Below are 27026 nucleotides of genomic sequence, written 5' to 3'. Positions count from 1 at the left end.
GTATGTGTTTTCAATGTGATCACATTTCAATAAAGTCCCAATCTTTTCTGAAAGTAACATTAGAATTCATTATTAACTTAACAGGCAAAATCTGACCTATCTGTTTGGCTACTTTTGTAGTGCAGCGGCAATGATGATAGATGACAGGTGTTATAGGTGTTAATAAGATTTTGGCGTTTTCAAAATCAACACTAATGTTCGTGTATGTTTAAGCATGCTCAAACTGAATATTTTAGGCATAGCGTGCATGTGTATTTGTTGTGTCATCGGTTTTGCAATGCTATGTTAATGAAACAGCACTTATTTGTACTTCGTTTGCTTTAATTGATCAACCAGGATTATTATTTTTTTTAGAAACTGGTGGCATTCCTCATGTTAACATAATGGATTTGTGATGCTTGTTCTGCGCGAATGCGCAAAACCATTTGCCAAACTAATCAAGGTGTCAGTTGTAGGGTTATTCTAAGCATCATAACCACTACAGCCCATTGTAGTAATTATAATAAAATGAATACCCTGGCCACATTTCCCAGTAGGGAGGCAATTTGTTACGCACTGGTTTGCCTTCTTATTTGGATCTGCCAGGGGCCTAGTCTCCTTTAAGGTTGGCTATGACATGCATCTGGATTCAGTAGAGCCAGATGCTAATTATGTTGGCCATTTATTGGCTACGAGCATGAGCTGACCACTCTCAGCCAATGAATGAAATTCAGTGCACAGAAATAAGCACAGAATTAACATTAGCCAGCCAGGAACTCTATTTCCAGGCTGACTAATGATACTGCTAAGGAGGAGTTATACCTCTGGCAGCAGAGGGCCTAATCTTTGCACATACAGACTCCAGGCACCATGTCTGATGGCTGACGTCGCCAGGGGAGGGACATGGGCGGAGCCTGGCCCAGCACCAAGGGACATTGGCGCTGGATTTAGGTAAGCAGGGGGGGTGAGGGGGGGGACTTAAAAACCTATAGTGCCAGACACGGTTTTGTTTTCCTGGCACTATAGGATCCCTTTAACAAAAATATTTTTCAGTGACATGAGTCATTTTGGCTGCTGAATTCTATAAAGCAAATATGGTTCTATTAATGTGTTGATAAATTCTTCAGAGTGATTGGGAACGTTTAAGCTGAGCGGCTTAATTTAGAATGTGGTGACTTTGTTGTTGAACTAATAATGTCAAAAGTGCTGTTGACAAATATCAGAACAGTGTGACTGTGATAGTGTAGACTCATTGGCAGCAGCTAACATGTCAGCAATTCTAAAAGGTAGTATGTTATCAAGGCCTAATCTTGATCTTGGGTAGGAATAGGTCTTAAAACACCCTATAGCCTGATATCAGAAAGCAGTTTATTCACTGAAATATTAATTGCATAGAACTAGCAAATTATTTTGATATGCAAGCTAAAACTGGAAACTTTTTCAACTCCGATGCTTTATGCGAAGAATGAGAAAATATTAAAATTAGAAACTTTATTTGGAACAGGGAAAAAAGGATCAAATATATGTTTCCAAGCTACAAAAAAAAAAAAAACACAAAAGGAGAAATATTGCAGTTAATCTGCTAAATATAGTTAGAAGTCCATGAGTAGAAAATCGATTGATTAAGTGTCTCAAAACAGTTAGCAAATACACACTTGTCTAAATAAAGAGATGTCAAGGGTGTGTTAAGTCAGGGTTCAACAAATCCCAGGCGCCAGGTCGCCATGGCGACTAGAAATTTTGTCCTGGTGCCTGGGATTTGAAGCCCTTTAGCTAAAGGCAGGATGGGGGAACAATGTGGATCAATCCTAGATTCCCAAAAATTTTTGCCGCGTGTGGGTGGACGGCCGTCGCTAAAGGGCTACTAGGACAAAATCTCAGGCGCCAGGACAAAATTTCTACCTGGGATTTCTCGAGCCCTGATATTTACAGACATAAGTGCACAATGTATACACCTTCAATCACACAAATCCACCAACTGATAACAAACATGCCTTCTGTAGCCACTAATAGGGAAATATAAATGTTTAGGCAGTACAATATGAAATAATTTTAAACCATTGCCGAGTCCAAAAAAAAAATTAAAAAAAAAAAAAAATCGAGATACTTAAAATATATAAAAATAACTGAAAACATGAGACAGAAAATGGAAAAGAAATCTATATTTAGCTAGAAAAGATATACATACAAACATTGAATATAATACTCCAGGAAACCCAATACATGAAAATTAAACTGTAATGAGATATGCTTTTAGCAGAATGGTCTATGTACATCAATAATTATAATAATGTTCATCGGCCACTCCAGAGAGAGGAAAATACTGGAACCGGCAATTAGTGGCAGCTGTTGTCATATTACCTATTTAGAATTGTAATGATGAGTACTTTGTCCACTACAAAACATGTCCATTAAAAAAAAACATTCTTTAACCAGGTAAAGCTACGGAATCGAACACGTTATACCTGGAAGATCCAGAGTTCCACAAAGCACCTCTCCTAAACTTATTATGCCTTTAAACCATGTTTCAAGAGCCACGCAGATCATCAACCCAAAATTACTTTTAATTACACAATTGTACTCCGTTCAGAATCATTGCCCAATTACAGAACAGCTACAGGGGCCGATAAAAAGTTTCCGTGCCAACCCATAAGTCAATAAGCATGGGGCAGTTTTTTAGCAGACAGTGGCTTCTTTCAAAACATTAATAAAAAAAAGACATGTTTTCTTTCTGTGTAGAAATTATAACATTTAAGTTCAACAATTAAGAGAAAGAAGTCACAATAAACTGTAAAACAGGGAAAGCGTGCATCTGTCAAACCAAAAGTCCATCTCACGTAGAGAAAGCGCTCATTGTCAGATGTGGTTAAATATAGGAATATGAGCACATGCTTTTGGAAAGAACTATAAGCATGCAATTGACAAAGTGAACTATTATTTTTGGGTGTAAATGTTCAGTGATTTAGTATCTATATCTTCTGACTGGCATTAAATTTCTTTTGGACAGGCACAGAAAATAGTATGTAAAAGCCAATATGTTAATATGGTGTATAAAAGGGGAACTACGTGCAAGTATCTGAATGCAGTATTTTATTTAAGGTCAATATGAATCATTTTGTATGTATAATACTGCTTCAAATTTACAAATCACTCATGGACATTGAAGGTCAATAAAAATAAAAAGAACATGATACATCTTTATGTATAATTTATATAGAACCAGCATATTCTGTAATGCTTTACAAAAATGTATAGAGGGGATATAAAATAAGCAAGGCTTGACAAAAAGAGACAGCTAAAGAAGTTAGGAGCCATTTTTTTTTTAAACTAACAAAGCTTTATTTTTAACAACAATAACAGACCTTAAATTGACACTATAGTCACCAGACCACTACAGCTTAATGTAGTGTTTCTTGTGTCTATAGCCTGTGCCTGCAGGCATTTCAATGTAAACACAGCCTTGTAACACCTCTAGTGGCAGTCACTCAGATGGCCACTAGAGGTACTTCCTATTCCAGTGCTTCACAGTGTGCAGTGCTCCGCATGGAGGCGCTAAATATTCCCCATAAATATGCCTTGACTCAATGCATCTCTATGAGGACATGCTGACTGGTGCAGTGTGGCATTATGCCACGCATGCGCAAAGGCCTCCCATGATCTCAGCCATGGAGGAAGGGCCAGCCTCTGGTCAGTCATGGGCAATTAACGATGTTAATGCTGTTCTCAGCTAATGTAAACAATAAATTTGCAATGCATCCCAAGCATTATCTGATTTTACCTGACTGTTGATCTAACTGCAGGTGACTCTGGCAATGCATGTACACAAAAAGTGTTTTTTTTTTTTATATTCTTTATTTTTCTGTGCAAGATATAACAAGCATGCCTGCGATGCCACGACGGCAGTTCCAGGCAATTTGAATACAAACATAGTTGAACATTTTCGTGGCATTTAGAGAAAAAGGCACAATTTTATAACGTTTATAGTGCAAGCTGAATATAGGCTAGATAAGAACGCCTTATATGGTGGGTCGCGTTGAGGTCAACAAGCTTGAGTCATTATACATATATTGATTCTGGAATACATAAGAGTCAGCTTTCAAACATGCATGGGTACTCTTAGCTTAGGAGGTCAGGTTCGCTTAACTATACAGGGACAAACAATTAGGTCATATTGAGCAGAGATTTCGTATGAGTGTGCAGTCTTGCTGTACTATACAATAGGCTCAGGTATATGGACATTTCACATGCTATGTTCACACATTCTATGTTCACTAAGTGCTACTGCTGGTTTGTGAAGGATTAACAGGGTGAAACTGAAAATTAAGCACGGTTTGCATAAAATGGAGTAGAAGAAGGGCCCTGTGCCCATGTTTTCAGGTTTGTGAACGATGCTAATGTATGCTGAGAGAATAGGGCCACTAAGCTATGCAAAGATTGTATGTGATGTGTAGATAGATTGCACTGTATGCATATAGGCTATGGGGCAACAGAGAACAGGTAACAGTACTAAGTCTTGCCTACAACATAGTGTAACATAGCCATACAGCCTAAGCATACGAATTGACTGCTTTATCAAAAGTTAACTGGGTATTGAACCACTAGGAGTCTGTCTTGTATCTATGCCATTGATAAGCGCCACTGTCGCCCCTTGAGTGAGAAAAAATTTACTGAGGGTTTTGCAGCTTTCACTCTGGATGAGTCCGCTGGTCGGTAGGTCCATGCTGTATGAGAAGCGTGTGGAGCCGTGTAGCGCAGCGAGTCGGTCAGGGTTCGGTAGGTTGCGGTCTCGGTGGGGTGGCATTATACATGCGGGTCATGGTAGCGGTTAACGGTGGTGTCTGGCAACAGTCCTTCAGTCCTGGGCTTGGGTTGGTCTGCTCACCCCACCCCGATGCTCGGGAATCGATAGGTGTAGTCCTGCGGTGATGTCGGGCCAGTGCACCATGGATCAATCCTCCAGGCCTTGCGAGGGGCCCGCCATGCGCGGCCACAGACTCGAGGGCACGTGTCAGAGCCCAAATCTTCCCCGTGTGGGGTATGGCAGTGGCACCGGGTGTTTTCACGTCGCTTGTGGTGGGGGGTTGTCTTTCGTGGCGGGCGATGTGCTGGGTTCTGAGTTTTGGCCCTCGGCCCAGGAGGGCTGTGTTTGCTTGTGCTTGTGGCTTTTTTGGTGTGAGTGCCCTGAGGGTGTACCTGCATTACTTGCTCATTTCCCCCTCGTGGTCTCCTCCAGCTCCGAGCTTGGATGGCCTCGGCTCGGGATTCCAGCTGTGCCCAGAAGCGGGCAAAGAGCTCATCCAGCCTCTGTTCCAGGCTTGTGTTTGTCGCTTGTTTAGGCTGCTCATTCAGCTTTGGCTCGAGGTGTGCGTCCGCCATTTTGGTGAACCGCATGGCTGTTTAGGCCCTCTCAGCGGTCGCCACTTGTTGGTGTCGAGGGTAAGTGGGGCAGCCGGGGGGGGACCGGTATAACCCCCACCGGTCCAAAGGGGGGGGGGGGGAGATCAGGTCCTGCCGCAGCCTTCTCCTGCATGCGAGAGTTCGGTCTGTGGCAGTAAGACAGGGCGGCGGCCGTCCACCCCGTCCTCCGCTCTGCTAGGCCGCAATCCGCAGAGTGTCTCAAATTCTACCGGAGCGTCAGGATGCTGTTAATGGAGTAGGTCTGCAGCTCCTCTAGTGTCCCTTGTCCATGTTATAAATCAGTTTGCCATGTATTTTATCGGTATTAGTCGAGTTTCAAGCTTTGTGTTGCAGGAGCTCTGCAGGCGTGCGACCGATCGGCTCAGCGGTACAGCCCCGCCCCCTACACAAAAAGTGTTTTAACACGGTAAAGCTGTAGCATTATATTTGTGGCATTAAAGGTTAGGTCATGCACAATGACTAGTTTTGGGCCATGACAAAAATTACAACAACCAAATTATTAAAACGTTATTTTGGATGGTGTAAATCTTAACATATATACTTACAAATAACTTTAAATTAAAACCGTTCAAATAACTAGTATTAATTACAACAGAACCAAAGCCAGTCCGACATAAATGTAAATAGCCCAAATGCCTATTAAAATCATCTGAAAATAAATATCTATCCCCTCTAATGACTAAGAACAAAAAATATCATGACTTAAATGTATATATAGGGAGAGTAGAACGAGTGACTAAGCTCTGTACTTCTATGGAGCTGTTTAGTGGAAAAAGGAGCTCAACTCCAATCATATAGCTAGATTTCCGCCGGCAACAACATGATGACGCGAATATGCGCCAAAACAATGCAGCCCCAATCAGTTAGCAGCATATGCTGTTGCTGCTTGCCAACAGCAAGCAGCAATCGCATCTACCAACCAGCGTGTGTGCAGTATTTCGTTGGCCCGGAGACAGGTTGATAGACGAAAGGCGGTGCATATTTATTTTTAACATTAGAATGTTCCTTTAAACCCTTTCTCAGCATTTAAAATACTTTTACATTCAATAACATAATTTCAGCTCCAATCCCTTAGCAGATCTAAACAATATACAAGTAATGAAACTGCACTGAGATACTTATACCTTTTGTATTTGTATTTGTTGTAGACATTTACCTCTTTTGTTATTCTGCATTCGATTTTACATCAGCCAGCACCCCCTTTTATATTATAATTACAGATATAGCACAAACATATAATGTACCAGAGGCTCTACTGTGAAGATAACTGCAACAAAAGCATGATAAATAACATTAGATTTTCAGAAACAAGGCACAGAGAAGCCTGCAGCAAACATGCTTACAATAAGAAGCCACTTATAATTAAACAAATGATTAGGTGCATAAGGTGCTATGGTTTGATCATTTTAGTTTGGTTTGCTCCGTGTCTTCCATCCAGTGACTCCTGTTTCCCAACACATACTGCAAGCCTGCCAGTGTATGCAAAAAGCAGCCAAATTGCCCTGATATATTTGCTAATCTTGCTAGGTAGAATCTCTGCCAGAGAACTCTTGGCTGAGTCATACAGACTATACAGAATAATAGCAGAATCCTTCGTATGGGATATTTTCCAAGTTTTATTAGGAAAACCATGCAATAGATCAAGGAAGTATGGAAGGTCTGACAATATGTCACACAGTAATGTTTATTAACTTATTTATTTTTAGTGCTCTATTATTAGTGCTGGATAGGCGCAGTGTGATTTCCCCATCCTCAGAGATGGAAAAGGGAAGAAATAACGGTACTTCTGCAGTGTCAAAGTGGGTAACAAGCATGCACCCAGGCTTTGATCATTGTGTTATCGAGGTATTGGTTCACACAGTGGTCTAGAGATGCCTAGTGGTCCATCGTCTGGTACCATCGTGCTAGGGAGAAAGATTCCATGCACAGTAACCGTGAAGTATTACAAGAATTTTGCGCAGTGTGCAAAAACAGTGTTGCATGGGTCACTCTAAGCACCAGAACAACCTATGCTTATTTTATAGGGTTTGATCCCCTTTGGTGCGCCACTGCAAACTTAAAGAAGATTATAAAGCAAACTTGGCACCTTATAATGAGCACTGGGGCAATTAGATTGAGTACTGGGGCAATTAGTTGTGAGTTACCATCATGATACAGTATGTATCTATCGATTCAACGATAATTAATCTGGAACAGTAGTCAGGGCTTAAAATATGAAGTAAGATGATGCTTGGAGTTACCCTTTAATTGTAAGGATTGAGAGAATAAGAATGTCTTTGTGCTTATTTATAACTAAAATGTAAGGAAACTACACTTCCATAAGCCTTTGAAGGCAAAGGCAGTAGAAACTGTAAGATTTTAGATTTTACTTTTAAATTCAATTGGATTGATATTCATTATCTCCAAATCATATTTTAGTTAAAAGAGACATCATTAGGGCAAAGAATAAATTCTACTCAGAGATGGACTATTCCCGAACTACGTGATTCACTTATCTCCTTAAATAATAAAAAAAAAAAAACTATATCAACTATGACAAAAACTATTACATACCTATGTAATGAAAAACCATCAGAAAAGCTCAATGTTGGCCAAGCTTAGCAATATAGACTTTTCTGGAAAACGTGTCTCATAATGCTTAGCCAGCCTTAAGACTTATAGACCATGAATTGCAAAGTCACAACCGATGACAAACTAAACGCATAAATCCTAAGGGTATAATTTACCTTTAACTGCAACCCAATTATGTAAGCTTTTAATTAAAAAGTCAATTAATTGTTTTGTTTTCAAAGCACTGTATGTGCCAGTTTTTAATGATAGGAGATAGATTTAGCTAGGGGACCACGTGCAATGGATGTTCGACCTTTAAGGCACAAGAAATGCATTCAAACTTAATAGAGGTTTTTTTTTGTTTGCTATTTGTTTTTTACCAAATGGGCTATTCTGTCTGTGCTAGTAACTTCTCCTCCTCCTAACTAGTATGGTTCGGATTTTTCTACCGAGAAACTTCCCCTCAGCCCCTCCATGTGTCCCATTCCCTCTCCCCCTCAGCCCCTCCATGTGTCCCATTCTCACTCCCCCCCCTCAGCCCCTCCATGTGTCCCATTCTCTCTCCCCCTCCATGTGTCCCATTCCCTCTCCCCCTCCATGTGTCCCATTCCCTCTCCCCCTCCATGTGTCCCATTCCCTCTCCCCCTCCATGTGTCCCATTCCCTCTCCCCCTCCATGTGTCCCATTCCCTCTCCCCCCCAGCCCCTCCATGTGTCCCATTCTGACTCCCCCTCAGCCCCTCCATGTGTCCCATTCTCTCTCCCCCTCCATGTGTCCCATTCCCTCTCCCCCCCAGCCCCTCCATGTGTCCCATTCTGACCCCCCCTCAGCCCCTCCATGTGTCCCATTCTCACTCCCCCCCTCAGCCCCTCCATGTGTCCCATTCTCACTCCCCCCCTCAATGTGTCCCATTCTCACTCCCCCCCTCAGCCCCTCCATGTGTCCCATTCTCTCTCCCCCCCAGCCCCTCCATGTGTCCCATTCTCACTCCCCCTCAGCCCCTCCATGTGTCCCATTCCCTGTCCCCCTCAGCCCCTCCATGTGTCCCATTCCCTCAGCCCCCTCAGCCCCTCCATGTGTCCCATTCCCTCAGCCCCTCCATGTGTCCCATTCCCTCAGCCCCTCCATGTGTCCCATTCTCACTCCCCCCTCAGCCCCTCCATGTGTCCCATTCTCACTCCCCCCTCAGCCCCTCCATGTGTCCCATTCTCACTCCCCCCTCAGCCCCTCCATGTGTCCCATTCTCACTCCTCCCTCAGCCCCTCCATGTGTCCCATTCTCACTCCCCCCTCAGCCCCTCCATGTGTCCCATTCTCACTCCCCCCTCAGCCCCTCCATGTGTCCCATTCTCACTCCCCCCTCAGCCCCTCCATGTGTCCCATTCTCACTCCCCCCTCAGCCCCTCCATGTGTCCCATTCTCACTCCCCCCTCAGCCCCTCCATGTGTCCCATTCTCACTCCCCCCTCAGCCCCTCCATGTGTCCCATTCTCACTCCCCCCTCAGCCCCTCCATGTGTCCCATTCTCACTCCCCCCTCAGCCCCTCCATGTGTCCCATTCTCACTCCCCCCTCAGCCCCTCCATGTGTCCCATTCTCACTCCCCCCTCAGCCCCTCCATGTGTCCCATTCTCACTCCCCCCTCAGCCCCTCCATGTGTCCCATTCTCACTCCCCCCTCAGCCCCTCCATGTGTCCCATTCTCACTCCCCCCTCAGCCCCTCCATGTGTCCCATTCTCACTCCCCCCTCAGCCCCTCCATGTGTCCCATTCTCACTCCCCCCTCAGCCCCTCCATGTGTCCCATTCTCGCTCCCCCCTCAGCCCCTCCATGTGTCCCATTCTCGCTCCCCCCTCAGCCCCTCCATGTGTCCCATTCTCGCTCCCCCCTCAGCCCCTCCATGTGTCCCATTCTCGCTCCCCCCTCAGCCCCTCCATGTGTCCCATTCTCGCTCCCCCCTCAGCCCCTCCATGTGTCCCATTCTCGCTCCCCCCTCAGCCCCTCCATGTGTCGCATTCTCACTCCCCCCTCAGCCCCTCCATGTGTCCCATTCTCACTCCCCCCTCAGCCCCTCCAGGTGTCCCATTCTCACTCCCCCCTCAGCCCCTCCAGGTGTCCCATTCTCACTCCCCCCTCAGCCCCTCCATGTGTCCCATTCTCACTCCCCCCTCAGCCCCTCCATGTGTCCCATTCCTTCTCCCCCTCAGCCCCTCCATGTGTCCCATTCTCACTCCCCCTCCATGTGTCCAATTCCCTCTCCCCCTGAGCCCCTCCATGTGTCCAATTCCCTCTCCCACCTCAGCCCCTCCATGTGTCCCATTCTCACTCCCCCCTCAGCCCCTCCATGTGTCCCATTCTCACTCCCCCCTCAGCCCCTCCATGTGTCCCATTCTCACTCCCCCCCTCAATGTGTCCCATTCTCACTCCCCCCCTCAATGTGTCCCATTCTCACTCCCCCCCTCAGCCCCTCCATGTGTCCCATGCCTTCTCCCCCTCAGCCCCTCCATGTGTCCCATTCCTTCTCCCCCTCAGCCCCTCCATGTGTCCCATTCCCTCTCTTATCAGCCCCTCCATGTGTCCCATTCCCTCTCTTCTCAGCCCCTCCATGTGTCCCATTCCCTCTCTTCTCAGTCCCTCCATGTGTCCCATTTCTCCCTCTCCGTGTCCATTCCTCCCTCTCTCCCTCCTCCCCTCGATATGTCCCATACATTTTCCAGACCAAGTAATTTAATGCAAGGAGTACCTTAAACGGGCCGTAAAAATAATTTCTATAAAACTAGTAGTAAAGCACAGTAAACCTCACATTGTCCCTCAGCCACAGACTACACTATTTGGAATAACCAAATATTGCCCTTTCCAGTTATCTTATGTAGAGCTCCAGTTTTCAACTACATGGCAAACCACCGCAAAGCGTGCCACAAACACATTGCCTTACAGTCCTCCAATACTGTAATAAAGATTGGAGCTCACTTTCCAGAACAACATTGATAATCCAAACTGTAAATATTTTTCTACTCATAGTACATGTCATTGTACTGAGTAAAATAATTTATACCTTTATGGATACTAACTGGCGCACAATACAGCTTAATGAGAATTCTTTATAAGTCAGGTGCTCTGGGTAACTGCTGCCTCTTGAGGTCGGATGCATTAAGCCAGTATAACCAGAAAGGAACATTACCTGTTGACTGTTTGAAAGCCAAGGGGGTGTAACCAAGTTTATAAAAGTATCAATTTCTAATTTTGTAAAATGAAAAAAAAAAAAAAAAAAAACACTTTTCACACATAAAGCACATTTAGCAAGCTAAAGTGGTTTAGGTGTCTGGAGTAACCCTTTAGACGATCTGTATATACCTGAGAGATGAGGGAGCGGGGCACAGTACATGGGAAATGGCAAAGGGTGGTTGCAAGGGATGAGGAATTCAAGGGAGAGCTGATAGGCGTCTCTAAAGAAGTGTGTTTTAAGTGATTTTTGAAGGACTGCAGAGACTGGGAGAGTCAAATGTAAGTTTGAAGATAAGCAGAGATAGGAGTGTGATACAGATAATATCGGAATAAGATTTTTTCTAAATCTATCTATACAAAGCATGCTATCATTGTTCTGCTGTCTCTCATGATACTGTGTCTGCAATGAATTTTCCACAACTTACAGTACATAGCAACTCTGAGACAATAAGAGTAGTCAAAGGAAACAGCAGGAAAACCAAACTATTCTATTTGAGAAAAGGTGTATGAGCATAGTTCTTACTGTTATCCACTCTTCAGCAAATTTTACACACCTGAAAATTATTAATAATCTGGGATTGGGAATATTTAAGTAAGCTAAAACATTTATGTCAAACACTTAAATGTCTTTGCAGTAAGAAAACAGAAGAGATAATTAGACTATTTCCAAAATGTATGTACGGAGGCAGTGTGTTAGAGGTTATATATATATATATATATATATATATATATATATATATATATATATATATATATTTTTTTTTTATTTGTCTAAAAACCATCACCAGTGCCATACACAGATATTTGTTTCCCATATATGTTTATTTGAAAACATTAAAATGGGTTGCTTTCTCTACGAACCAATAGTTCACAGATATTGACAGTAAACACATCTGCCTGCCATTGGAGTGAACGGATTTTCACTGTCGCTAAGAGTATAAACATGCAGCACAGCTAGGGTGATGAGATGTGCGGCCTGTACAGCCTCTAAGCTGCTGTAAACATTGCCTTTAATGTTTTACAGAACACTCTGTGTGTGTGCAGCTAAAGCATTTGCAGAATTTGCTCAGCACATTGTTTTTCACGCTGTACAGGAACAACATTGTATTTATTGTGGGAGACTTTTGTGCCATAAAATTCTCTAAAAATTCTTTCTTTGTTTACATATGCACTGCGCATTGCTATCGCATTAATTACTTTAGAGCCCTTTTCGTGTGTGTTTCATCCCAAGTGTGTTTGGTGGTTGATTCTTCTCCCCTTCCTTTTCAGATATGCTTGATTGTATTTAATAAAGTATGTTTGGCAAACAATTGCCCTTTTTTTCAGATGTGCTTCATTGTATCTATGAAATCTCCTACGTGTTTTGTATCCATAGAGCGATTGGTGGGTGTATTTAATTTGTTAATTCCTCTGATTTATGTATTATTGATTAATTGTTGTAATGATGTGTGCTATATAATTGTGTTTGTCACATACATTTGTCAGCTTGACGTTGCTTTGCACATTCTGGTGACAATAAATTGCCTGAAATTGAACCTTTGGAGTGCCCTTATCCTTTCTTTAGAAGTATTACATTTGGGATTTGGTGCTGAACCCAGATCTGGTTGCACCCTGGTTCTAAGATTGAGTGCAGTTCCTGGGTTACGTTCAGGAACAACATGTCACTCTTATACACTAAACCATGAATTGTGGAGAATTCACTAGACAAGTTGAAATTGTAGTCCAAAACAGCTATTCTATTTTTCCAACTCAGCTATATTAGCCTAAAACACGCAAAAATCTGGAATGCAATCTTTGTCTTGACTTACAAAGACATTGATTGACATTCTATCTTTAGGTGCCACAGCGAGCAACAATACCTCGCACAACTGATTGGCAGACCTATGTCTATTTCCAACCTTTACCCATCTATATTTCACAAATAATACTGTATTTCTGAACCAAAGTTGTGTTTTGACCCCTAGTCTCAAAGCGCAACAAACAACATAAAACAAATAAGTCAGCAAGATCTAGTAAACCCAGCACACTTTCTTGAATAGAAAATATTTGCACCCCAGCTGATGGTATAGACCACTAGGAACTGCTGTCAAGTCCCTAAATGGTCAGGGCTTAGTTAAGTATAAGGCGCCATTATGAAAATCATAAATCAAAACAGAAATCTAATCCCCAGCACTGTTGACTTTGGGTGTACACAGTTGTATTTTCTGTTTTTGACACCCAGAGGAATGTTTTTCCCTTTAAGATGGTCAGATTTGGGCAAATGTTATAGCTTAAAATCAACATCCGATTGTTAATCAATATTTGATGGCGTAGATATTGTACCCGAAAAAGGAAAACCACGCCATAATACTGCTCTTTATAAAGCAACGATCACTCTTTATTATCAATTATTTAACAAAACAAGGAGGGCCTTGTGAAGGATTCTTCCTGCAATATAGTGGTCAAGTCAACAAATAACTGCAGAAATACAAAACATTTGAAATATGGCTCAGTATTTACCTGTTGCAAGAAGCAACAAAACAGGCACAGCTAGATTATTGCTGACAGGCAGCCGGCCGTGTGTGACATTTTTCAACAGGCTTGAATGTAGAAATGGTTAACCTTTGGCATCTAAGTCAAATGGCTGGCTGAGCATCATATTGAACAGAACTGACACCTGAGGAACCGAAGGTTAACCAGCAATGCTATTATGAGAAAAAATGTGCAAGCCTCATTGTAAAGAGAAAGTGAGTAATCAGATTACACAGTGAAAGACTGACTGTCTACATTGCATACAGATGACTTCTCTGGTCTTCACCAAGGAAGGCTTGTTTATATATCGCTTTATTGTCTTAGATTAAAACACATCATATAATAATGATGATAAGGTGAAGTCCATAATGCAGCACATCTTGGACAAGCTAGCATCTATGAATCATGCTGCCATGGGGTACACAAACATTAATTACAAAGCAATCATGCTGGGGTGGCTCAGCATTCTACGTGAGGGCTAACCATTGCATCATCCCACATGGTTTGAACAACACTCCCCATGATGCCCAGCCAGCCCTAGGGAAGAAGATCACAGGAATTGCAGAAAAAGCTCTTATGTCACCGGTATCTATTCATTGCTCCCGCTAGGCACACAGTACAGGACTCCTGGCTGTCAGTGAAAAATAATGGATAAAAGGGGAGGGAGCCCTGGGCAGTAGAGAGCTATGATGGAGAGGGAGACCTAGGCAGCCCAATATTCAGGTGGGGAGGAAGCTCTGGGCAGCAGAGAGCTATGATCGGAAAGGAAGAGATTTGGACAACCCAATATTCAAGTGAGAAGGGAGCTCTCTTTGGTCATTACAATACAGAGATGGGGAGTGAGCTCTGGCCATTACAATACAGAGATGGGGAGGGAGCTCTGGCCATTACAATACAGAGATGGAGAGGAAGCTCTGGCCAGCACAGAGATGGAGAGGGAGCTCTGGCCAGCACAGAGATGGAGAGGGAGCTCTGGCCAGCACAGAGATGGAGAGGGAGCTCTGGCCAGCACAGAGATGGAGAGGGAGCTCTGGCCAGCACAGAGATGGAGAGGGAGCTCTGGCCAGCACAGGGATGGTGAGGGAGCTCTGGCCAGCACAGGGATGGTGAGGGAGCTCTGGCCAGCACAGGGATGGTGAGGGAGCTCTGGCCAGCACAGGGATGGTGAGGGAGCTCTGGCCAGCACAGGGATGGTGAGGGAGCTCTGGCCAGCACAGGGATGGTGAGGGAGCTCTGGCCAGCACAGGGATGGTGAGGGAGCTCTGGCCAGCACAGGGATGGTGAGGGAGCTCTGGCCAGCACAGGGATGGTGAGGGAGCTCTGGCCAGCACAGGGATGGTGAGGGAGCTCTGGCCAGCACAGGGATGGTGAGGGAGCTCTGGCCAGCACAGGGATGGTGAGGGAGCTCTGGCCAGCACAGGGATGGTGAGGGAGCTCTGGCCAGCACAGGGATGGTGAGGGAGCTCTGGCCAGCACAGAGATGGGGAGGGAGCTCTGGCCAGCACAGAGATGGGGAGGGAGCTCTGGCCAGCACAGAGATGGGGAGGGAGCTCTGGCCAGCACATAGATGGGGAGGAAGCTCTGGTCAGCACAGTGATGGGGAGGGAGCTCTGGTCAGCACAGTGATGGGGAGGGAGCTCTGGTCAGCACAGTGATGGGGAGGGAGCTCTGGTCAGCACAGTGATGGGGAGGGAGCTCTGGTCAGCACAGTGATGGGGAGGGAGCTCTGGTCAGCACAGTGATGGGGAGGGAGCTCTGGTCAGCACAGTGATGGAGAGGGAGCTCTGGTCAGCACAGAGATGGAGAGGGAGCTCTGGCCAGCACAGGGATTGGGAGGGAGCTCTGGCCAGCACAGGGATGGAGAGGGAGCTCTGGCCAGCACAGGGATGGAGAGGGAGCTCTGGCCAGCACAGGGATGGAGAGGGAGCTCTGGCCAGCACAGGGATGGAGAGGGAGCTCTGGCCAGCACAGGGATGGAGAGGGAGCTCTGGCCAGCACAGAGATGGGGAGGGAGCTCTGGCCAGCACAGAGATGGGGAGGGAGCTCTGGCCAGCACAGAGATGGTGATGAAGCCCTGTTTATGGTACATGGATTGAGGAGGTTGAGGAGGATGCTCCTACCTCTGCCGGGAGGAGTAAAGCGCAGTGTCCCGGGGCCTGCGGTAATCACGGCTGTCAGTGTGCGCTCGGTGCAGTCTCCCACGGGAGCTCGGTGTGCTCCATCCCCGCAGCTCCAGCTAGGCAGAACCGGCCTCGTTCATGGCTCCCGTCCTCGCCCTCCCGGGAGCGGCTCGCATGGCACTGCACACAGCCCCCGGCCCGGCCGCCCTGGTTTTCCGGTAGGGAGCGCGGTGGTTTCGGTGAGAGGGGCTGGTTTGACAGCTCCGGTATGAATAGGAAGCCTGGCCCACAGTGCTGACACGGAGCCCGCATCACATTCCCTCACTGGAGCTCGGGGAGGGGTGGAGAGCACATGGATGGAAGCGGTGGCAGAGCGACCTCTAGAGTCCGAGTCCGGCATGACAAGGCGATATGTGGTTTACCTGCACCACCTACTGGCTGCATCCTGGAACTACAAGCCGGAATGCTATCCCAATGCTATTTCATGTGCTTTTCAACCAAACCATATCACAACAGGAAACAATTTATATTACATAATATTAACATATTTTTCTTTGTAATAAAGGAATTACATGTCTCCCAACAGTTCCTATTTTCTATCCTAATTTCTGTCTTCTTCAGGAGTTCCATGTTGTTTGCGTGTTTCAGTGTATTACAGATCTCCTCAGCAATAACACTCACAGTAAGGTGCCTTTCAACTAAAATAACTCAAATGTGTTCACAAATCAGTCTGTGTAAATAAGGTACATCCTTCTTGTTCTAAATTACATTTCAGTTGCATAAATGATCAGTGAGTCACTAATATTTTCTCAGAACAGCCCCATCCCTGGTCACACACATACCTCTGTCACCCCTAAAATTGAAGTGTCTTTGTCCATTTGACATGCTGGGAGCTATGGTATTAGATATTCATTATATCCACAGACTTTGTCCACGAAAGCATGCCAATATGGACTACAAGTACATCATTTTCATATTAAAGTGCACACCATGGTACTAGGATCATTATTCTGTCAAACAAAAACACGCACTAGACCCCGAATGAGCATCACATACACTTCTTTCTATAACATTAAAAGGCCACCTCCGGCAGTTTCATTTTAAACGTAAGGTAAGACAATTATCAATAATAAAACACAGCACTAAATGTTGGTGTATTTACTTTATATATAGGGTGCATCTTCTGTGTGGCTGGCATGCAGTCAGTACCCGAACGTAGGTTAACACATTTATTTTTAAAGTGGCTGACATTCTGTAATTTGGCTGTCCATGGTGATGTTGGGTTGGACAGATTATGTATAATAATTATGTATTTTCTATTATGTGCACATGAACATACTGCAGCTTTAATTCTAATAGAGATATATATGGGAAATATATAACAAACCCTAAAATTAAGACGATCATTAGTAATGCAACCTGAACTTAAATATGGATGTGGGAAATGAGAAAAATATATAAAAAAAAAAAAAAACGGATGTTTTATAATAAAGTTAATGCATTAGAATGCTTAAAAATATTAATAAAATAATTCACCAATATGATTTGATCAGTTATGCAAAACTCTGCAAGCCCTGAATATTATTGTTATTCAAACAACATTATTAATCTATTATTTTTTTTTTCCAAACACATTTTTTTCATGTACACACACATAATCACAGAGATACATACACAATCCCATATAAAAACACATACATTCACAGACATATTTGAAAAGTCTTTTTTACAGTAAGGATGTGGAATTCTCTGCTTGAAGAGGTGGTTATATCAGAGTCTGTACAGATGTTTAAACAGTGGCTGTTAATATGTGGGGTAATAGCTTTTTTTTTTGTAAATATACTTTTATTATTATTTTCTGTTCAAAGTGAGACGCGCAGGTCTCTTCAAGTGTATCGCAACTGGAAAATAATCGACATTTTCGGTGAGACTCGCAGGTCTCTTCAATATTATTGTAAATAGAGCACAACGTGTGCTAGAATAAGGGTGTAAACATAAACAGTTATTTGGGCACGCAGGCCCGCTTCATTGTTGGACTCGCAGGTCCCCATTCATCAATACCTTAGTGAGGCTTCTAGTGCCTTTCTTGCATTTCCCCCTCGGATAGGTTGTGTATGGCCTCTCATCTGGCACCTGTGAAAGTGATTAGATCTAGCGTGCGTGTGGCTATGTTACATTGATTGAGAGGGGTGATCAGATAGTATTGTGTCGGTGACCCCCAAGACACTGTGTTTTTTGTGTTGGGTGTCCTTTGGGTTCGTGATCCCACCGTTAAGTGGTCAGCCGTGTCTCAGTTCTTTCGGAATGTGGGCCTGCAGCCCAAGTATGGTAGGCAAGAGAAAGCTGGGGGGGGGGAGAAGGGGTGGGGTGGAGGAACGAGAGGGGGGGGAGGGGATGCGAGTTATGTGACAGGGTAGGTGGGTAGGATGATGGGATGGGGTCAGTTTTGGGCGTCAGGTCTGTCGGGTGGGTCGTCAGCGTCTAGGCGGGTAGTGAAGTCTACCTGTGTGGTGGATACGATCCAGTGTGTCCAGGTCTCTATATATTTTGCGGTGGTATTAGGTCGCTCCCGAGTGTAGTTCTTCTATTGTTCTAAGCTCCTCCATTTGGTTGAACCATGTCCTGAGGGGAGGGGGCCTATCCTGTCTCCAGAACTGTGGTATGGTTTGTTTGGCTACGTTGAGGATCCTTATGGTCATGGATTAATCTATTATTAAGCTAGCTTTAAAAAAAAAAAAATTATAGTGGAGGTTCTTGGCATGCAAGAGAAATGGAAGTGGCTATCCCATGTTATGCACTGCATTTATAACAAACTCTTGGAATTAAATACCCTGGTGCCTTATATTCAAATGTGTTAACACAATCAACGTTGTTTACTAAACTAAGCATTTTAGCCAATTAAATCAGAGCAGAAAAATTGAGGCCATTATAGTTGATTTAGAAAAACATTTTGCCATTGGAGTTTAATTAGCCATAACTCTGAGTTAACTCAAATGTTTTAATTTCTAGCACTGTACAGGGGCGGACTGACTGGTCGGGCAGATCGGTCATGGACCGAGGGCCCGAGGCAGTCAGGGGGCCCGGCAGCAAAGTCATGCTTCTGCTGTGGAGATCAGATCAGAGATCTCCACAGTCAGAAGGAAGGTTGCAGGGGCCCATGGTGATACAGGGGGCCCCAGCGACCCTGCAATCCCATCCCCCCATTCAGCATGAGACCTGGCAGCTTACCTGCTCTCACTGCCAGGTCTCCCCTCTCTCTCCCTGCAGCTAGTGCTCAGTGTGAGGATGGGAGGGGGCAGGAAGTGACCTCACAGCCCCTGCTCCCCTCTCACACGGAGCACACACAGCATGGATGGAGAGTGAGAACAGGAGCCTGGCACAGCAGATCATCCCAAGCTGGTGCAGGTAAGCAGGCTATGGGTTAAAAGTGCAGAAACATATGTAGGATGTAAGGGTGAGACAGGGCAGAGGCACACAGGGGTTTATAGAGGTGTGGGTAAGATGTTGGTGAGACACCTCAGGGGTTTGTTTTTTTGTTTATATATTTTGTTGTTGTTTTTCTTAATGTTTTCATATTTTTTTGTGCTGTGTCTGTTTTTTATCATAAATTTTGAAGTTTTCCACTTATAGGGGTGTCATTACCTGATATTGATTGCTTGCCTGCTTACAGAATATTTTTTTGTACAAGCCTTTTATATATTCCTTATTTTGCTGTTTAAAGGACCACTCTAGGCACCCAGACCACTTCAGCTTAATGAAGTGGTCTGGGTGCCAGGTCCAGCTAGGGTTAACCCATTTTTTTTTTATAAACATAGCAGTTTCAGAGAAACTGCTATGTTTATTAATGGGTTAAGCCTTCCCCCTAATCCTCTAGTGGCTGTCTCATTGACAGCCGCTAGAGGCGCTTGCGTGATTCTCACTGTGAAAATCACAGTGAGAGCACGCAAGCGTCCATAGGAAAGCATTGTAAATGCTTTTCTATGCGACCGGCTGAATGCGCACGCAGCTCTTGCCGCGCGTGCGCATTCAGCCGACGGGCGGAGAGGAGGAGGAGAGCTCCCCGGCCAGCGCTGGAAAAAGGTAAGTTTTACCCCTTTTCCCCTTTCCAGAGCCGGGCGGGAGGGGGACCCTGAGGGTGCCCCTGAGGGTGGGGGCACCCTCAGGGCACTCTAGTGCCAGGAAATCACTAGAGTGGTCCTTTAAGTGTATTCCCTATGCCTATGAATATTTAAATGTGTCATGTATAAAATTTAATCAAGATGAAATAAAAAAAATTAATGGGGTGGGTTAAAAATGTAAAGGGAAACTTTCGTGCCAGGTTTCCAACCCTGTAATTTCCTGATTCCAGCACCTATGTCACTCAACGCTAGTTCAGGCTCCGCCTCCACTCTTGAGACCTAAGGCACATGTGCAGCAATGGCTGCGCTCGCATTAGTACTTTCCCCATAGGAAAGCATGTATAATGCTTTTCTATAGGGTTTTACATGTTGCTGGATGTCCTCATGCATAGAGTTAGGACGTCCAGTGTCAGGCGACCAAAAGACGCCTAACAACCCGGAAGTCCCTCTAGTGGCTGTCTAGTAGACAGACACTACAGGTAGAGTTAACCCTCAAAGGTTATTATTGCAGTTTCCTAAATACTGCAATAATTACCTTTACAGGTTTAAAGGGACACTGTAGGCACCAAGACCACTACAGCTCATTAAAGTGGTCTGGGTGCTGTCTCCCTATTGCACTTAGTGCTGCAATGTAAAACATCGCAGTTCCATAGAACTGTAATGTTTACATTGCAGCTCTAAGTCTGCCCTCAGTGGCTATCTACCAGCCACTAGAGGGCTTCCGGAATCCAAACAGACTTTTGGTCCATTATCTGACGCTGGACATCCTCACAGACCTCCAGTGTCAGATTTTCCCCATAGAAAAGCATTGAATGTTTTCCTGAGGGGAGGTTTAATGCGCGTGCGACCATGCACATTAAACCTCCACTCAGGAAAACATTCAATGCTTTTCTATGGGGAAAATCTGACACTGGAGGTCTGTGAGGATGTCCAGCGTCAGATAATGGACCAAAAGTCCGTTTGGATTCCGTGTTTGTTTTCCTGGCACTATAGGATCCCTTCAAGGGACCTGGGACAGTGCACCCAGACCACTTCTATAAGCTGAAGTGGTCTGGGTGCCTATAGTGTCCCTTTAATTGAGATGGAAGACAAATGTGGGTTATTTGGGAAGAAGTGTTAGGTGCAGCACAGGCACAACTGAGTGGGTTGTGAGGGGGACAGAAATTGATCAGATGGGTGACAACTGTTGTTAGAGAGTAACAAAAGGGGAGACAAGGAGTGACATATAAAAGAGGGAGTCAGTGGGAAGACACACATACAGAATGGTGAAGATCGAGCGAGACAAACTCAGAAGAAGATGGAGAGTCAAAAGACAACAAAAGCATATAAATATACCTCATTACACACATGCTGACACTGATTTCAGATGTACTCCTCATTCACATACACACTGATACAAGTTTCAAATACAACCGCATACTCTGACACAGATTTTAGATACACCCCTCATTCACACACACGCGCTTACACTCTGCACACATACAAATACACTCCAGCATTCACATACACACTGCTCAAACATACTGCGTTCACATGCTGACAATCCATATAAATCTATCCTGGCATTCATATGCAGACTTACCACACTAATGCACACTGGCATTTATACACCAAAACTCCCCTTTGTTCACACACAAGTCCTCCACAAAAATACACTCCTGCATTCACATTCAACATATAACACCCTTACATTCACACATAAACATTGCATACAAATACACTTCTGCTTTTACAAATATCTGCTCTACTCACTCATAGAACAATGCATTTACGCTGCATACACGCCTGCATTATATTATCTGGCACTACACAAATTATATTGCAGGATTTACACACACACACACACACTCCTACTTTGATACAAGGAATACACACACACTCCTACTTTGATACAAGGAATACACACACACACACACACACACACACACACACACACATACATACATACTGCTACTTTGATACAAGGAATACACACACTCTCTCTCTACTACTTTGACACAAGGAATACACACACTCTCTCTCTCCTACTTTGACACAAGGAATACACACACTCTCTCTCTCCTACTTTGATACAAGGAATACACACACTCTCTCTCTACTACTTTGACACAAGGAATACACACACTCTCTCTCTCCTACTTTGACACAAGGAATACACACACTCTCTCTCTCCTACTTTGACACAAGGAATACACACATGGTCATTCACTAAAGAATTGCCTGAAATTGAAACTGAATTTCAAATTGAATGCCTACATAATGAAATTGAGCAACAAAATTGACTTGGGGAATTTTTCTAATGCAACTATTTAGGCCTGTAATTTGAAATTAACTTTTCCCAGCAATTCAAATTAAAGAGAATAATCCGGACAGTGTTTTTTGAAAGTTATATTTAACATAGTGTCAGGAATACAAATGTGTATTTCTATAGTTTTGAAAACATAATTTCGATGGCCAGCCCCCCATCAGAGAAGTAAAAGGTGTTTTTACTCACCTTTATTTCAGTGCCACGCCAATCTCGTTGTAGCCGGTTCCATCCAAATTGCATGATATCAGCCAATCCAATGCTTTCCTATAGGAAAGAATTGAGAGGCAGTTGTGCATGCGCAGCAAAACATGACGCTGCACTAATCAGCATCTCCTCATAGAGTTGCATTGAATCAATGAAACTCTATAGGAAGTGTTCAAGTCTACAGGCAGAGCGTGGAGACGTTGAACATCAGTGCCTCCCACTAAAGGTGTTCCTAGGCAGTAATGTAAACCCTGCCTTTTCTCTGAAAAGGCAGGGTTTACATAAAAGAGCCTGCGAAGATTGGCTGTGGATACCAGAACAACTATATTAAGCTGTAGTCGTTTTGGTGACTATAGTGTCCTATTTAATAGTTAATATTTGGTCTTTGAAGGGCCCAGGATGTAATTTTGCCCGGGGGCCCAGAAAGCTGTCAGTCCGTCCCTGGCACTGTAGGTATATTAATTTGACAATAGAGCGGATCTCACATTTTAGGGACATCTATGGGACATGATGTATTGTTTGCCTCTGGATAAAGAGGGCATATTAACTTAAAGGAACACTAATGGGTCAGGAACACAAACACGTATTCCGGACCCTATAGTCCTAAAACTACTATCTAGCCCCCCTGGCCCTCCTAAATAAAGTAACATTTTACATTTATTCCATTCTGCTCCGACCGGTTCTGTCCCTTATCTACCCTCCTTGGCTGACATCATCAGAAGTGATTAACTCAGTCAGTCACAATGCTTTCCCTGTAGAAAAGCATTGGATTGGCTGAGACTACTGTTTGCTCTGAAAAGACATAGTTTACAGCAAACAACCTGCACTGACTGACTACACTCACCAGAACAAATACATTAAGCTGGAGTCCCTTTCATTACACTCTAAGAAAGCCTTTAATCAAGTTTACTAAGTGAGGGGTTTCTGGGATATGTATTTGTGGACAGATTTAAGATGCAAGCACTCCAGATGTATAGTAAACATTAGAAAAATAAGCATATGGGATGTCTGAAATATGAACATAATATATTACATTATTTTTCACTTAGTGCCACTAATAATATACTAGATTCAGATGTGAGGAGGGCATGGCAAGGTTGTGTTGGAGACGGAGGAAGTCAGCCACGAGAACGCTGAAAACCATGATGCCGGGTGAATACTTCCACTGATTTCAGGGTGCCGTTCGAGAAGACAGTTTGGAGTCAATGCAGCAACAGTGAGTGGATGACAGAGAAGGCTGATGCCAAATAAGAGACAGCGAGACAGAAAGCGAAGACCAGGGAGAAAAGTGGACTAAAAAAAAAAATAAAGAAACGCAGAATTCAAAAATGAAGGGAGAGGAGAGAAAAGCAATTCCAGAGTAAACTTCCAGTTGCCAACAAAGAGTAAAAAAAGAGTGCACACTTCCTTTCATTCCGGCCGGAAAACGAAACCTGATATTGAAGTTCCAGTACCACGGTGCGCACTGTTAAGCCGGCCCACGCTACAAGCAGGGACGGCGCTACCATAAGGCGGCCCAGGCGGCCGCCTTAGGGCGCACCGGCCCTGGGGGCGCAAAATCAGGCTGACCGGAAGGAGGGAAGCGCACTGCGCTCCCCTCCAACCGACGACCTGTTGTAGCGTGGCCGAGCGCCCGGTTCTGCGGGCGCGCGAGGGAGCACTCTCCCATGTGTGCTTCCTCTTCAGCTCCCTCGCGCGCCGTATACTGATACCGGAGCCGGAAGATGACGTCATCTTCCGGCGCCGGCATCCCTACGCGGTGCGCGAGGGAGCTGAAGAGGAAGCACACATGGGAGAGTGCTCCCTCGCGCCCGCCCGGGAGCCAGCCAGCCAGCCACCAAGGGAGCCAGCCAGCCAGCCACCAAGGGAGCCAGCCAGCCACCAAGGGAGCCAGGGAGCCAGCCAGCCACCAAGGGAGCCAGCCAGCCACCAAGGGAGCCAGGGAGCCAGCCAAGGAGCCCAGGAGCCCAGCAGCACCACTGGACCCCAGGGAATCCCTTCAGCACTCCAAAAAGGTAAGGAGGCTGGGGGATTAAATTAAAAAAAAAAAACATGTTAGTGTGAGTGTTAGTGTGTGTGTGTGTGTCTGCTAGTGAGCGTCAGTGTGTGTGTCTGCTAGTGAGCGTCAGTGTGTGTGTCTGCTAGTGAGCGTCAGTGTGTGTGTCTGCTAGTGAGCATCAGTGTGTGTGTCTGCTAGTGAGTGTCAGTGTGTGCGTCTGCTAGTGAGTGTCAGTGTGTGTGTCTGCTAGTGAGTGTCAGTGTGTGTGTCTGCTAGTGAGTGTCAGTGTGTGCGTCTGCTAGTGAGTGTGAGTGTGTGCGTCTGCTAGTGAGTGTCAGTGTGTGTGTCTGCTAGTGAGTGTCAGTGTGTGTGTCTGCTAGTGAGTGTCAGTGTGTGTGTCTGCTAGTGAGTGTCAGTGTGTGTGTCTGCTAGTGAGTGTCAGTGAGTGTGTCTGCTAGTGTCAGTGAGTGTGTCTGCTAGTGTCAGTGAGTGTGTCTGCTAGTGTCAGTGAGTGTGTCTGCTAGTGTCAGTGAGTGTGTCTGCTAGTGAGTGTGAGTGTCAGTGTGTGTCTGCTAGTGTGTCAGTGAGTGTGTCTGCTAGTGAGTGTCAGTGATTGTGTTACTGTGTGTCTCTTACTGAGTGTGTTTGTGTGTGTATTAGTGAGTCTGTTTGATGTCTGTTAGTGAGTGTGTGTTTGTCAGTGAGTGTGTATGTCTGTCTGTCGCTGAGTGTGTCTGTCAGTAAATGTGTGTCCATTAGCTGGTGTGTATGCATCTGTTCGTGAGAGTGTGTGTGTGTCTTCAGCACTTACCTTTCTCCCTTGGCGCTGGGGATTCCTCCGCCTCTCAGCTCCGAATGCCCTTGCCGTGCACGCATTCAAACCGCCCATAGGAAAGCATTACTCAATGCTTTCCTATGGACGTTCAGTGTTTTAGAATAGCGGAAGCTCCTCTAGTGGCTGTCAGTGAGACATCCACTAGAGGCTGGATTAACCCTCGGTGAAACATAGCAGTTTCTCTGAAACTGCTATGTTTTCAGCTGCAGGGTTAAAACTAGAGGGACCTGACACCCAGACCACTTCATTGAGCTGATGTGATCTGGGTGTCTGTAGTGGTCCTTTAAGTGTGTGTGCATCTGCATGCACTGGCGTACATACCGCGGTCGCAGGGGTCACGGCCCTGCAACCCCTGCGACCAGGTGCCCGCCGCCATGTGTTGCGGCCCCGGCCCGCGCAAAGTAAGCGCGAGAGGGGGGGGAGCACGGATCAATTTGCGCACTGGGGCCCCATGGGTCATGTGTACGCCACTGCACCTACCCTGGTGTCTGCCGCAGGCTGTGTGGAGGGGGCGAGGATATGAATGACATCATATCCCTGCTCCCTGTGTACCACACAGCGCGGCTGGCGGCCAGTGATGGGGCTGGGCTGCAGGACAGGACTCCAAGGAGCCAGACAGCATGCATCCAGGGGACAAGATTGAACTGATGTAAGTATGTAATTGTGTATGTCTCTGTATGTATGTATGTCTCTGTATGTATGTATGTATGTATGTATGTAGGCCTCTGTATGCCTGTATGGCTTTGTATGTATGTTTCTGTATGCCTGTATGTCTCTGTATGTACAAATGTATGTGTCCGTATGCCTGTATGTCTCTGTATGTACAAATGTATGTGTCTGTATGCCTGTATGTCTCTGTATGTACAAATGTATGTATCTGTATGCCTGTATGTCTTTGTACGTATGTGTCTGTATGCCTGTATGTCTCTGTATACCTGTATATATGTATGTGTCTGTATGACGGTATGTCTCTGTATGCGTGTATGTCTTTGTATGCCTGTATGTCTCTGTATGTATGTATGTGTCTGTATGCCTGGAAGTCTCTGTATGTATGTTTCTGTATGTCTATGTATGTATGTATGTGTCTGTATGCCTGGATGTCTCTGTATGTATGTTTCTGTATGTCTATGTATGTATGTATGTGTCTGTATGACGGTATGCCTCTGCATGTATGTCTTTATATGCATGTATGTCCCTGTCTGTGTCTGTATGTCTCTGTATGATTATTTCTGTGTTTGTATGAACCTTATTTTAAACGAGGGTGGGGGGCACCAAAATGCCTCTTCGCCTGTGTAACTAAAAATCCTAGCACCGGTCCTGGCTACAAGACAGCTAAGTAATTATGGGACGGGGGGACGAGAAGGTGCACTATGGGACAAGGGGAGGGGCTGAGAACACTATGGGATGGGGGTTAAAGAACACTATGGGACAGGGGAGGAGGGGTTAAAAATCACTATGGGACAGGAGAGGGGAGTGGGTGGTAAGGGACACTATGGGACAGAGGAGAAAAAAAAATATTCTGAAGAAACACTATGGGACAGTTTGTTCAGAATATTTTCTTTCTGGGTTTCCTCCTCTAAAAACTAGGTGTGTCTTATGGTGTGAAAAATACAAATACACACATACATCTACATATTTTGGTAGAAAATGGAGTTGAAGGTGTAAAATAACTCGTGCGAAAAGTAACAACAAGCGTGCATAGCCACGATAGCATCTGCAGGCATTTTTCAAAACATTTCAAAGTGTGGCAGTTGAGACAGCAC

General features: G+C 45.0%; 1 protein-coding gene across 1 annotated transcript in view; it reads right to left on the bottom strand.

Annotated features, from left to right (window-relative positions):
- The window catches only part of PITPNM2 (phosphatidylinositol transfer protein membrane associated 2), a 274134-nt gene extending 258020 nt beyond the window's left edge, over nt 1-16114 (bottom strand). Inside the window, exon 1 of the mRNA XM_063454307.1 lies at nt 15800-16114. The gene's annotated coding sequence lies outside the window, so the exon portion shown is untranslated. The remainder of the gene's footprint in view (nt 1-15799) is intronic.
- Nucleotides 16115-27026: the final 10912 nt, after the last annotated feature.

The sequence above is a fragment of the Pelobates fuscus genome, chromosome 5 (genome assembly GCF_036172605.1).
Source record: "Pelobates fuscus isolate aPelFus1 chromosome 5, aPelFus1.pri, whole genome shotgun sequence".
Classification (NCBI taxonomy): domain Eukaryota; kingdom Metazoa; phylum Chordata; class Amphibia; order Anura; family Pelobatidae; genus Pelobates; species Pelobates fuscus.
Note: the sequence above shows the minus strand (reverse complement) of the source record. Positions and strands in the feature narration are given on the sequence as shown.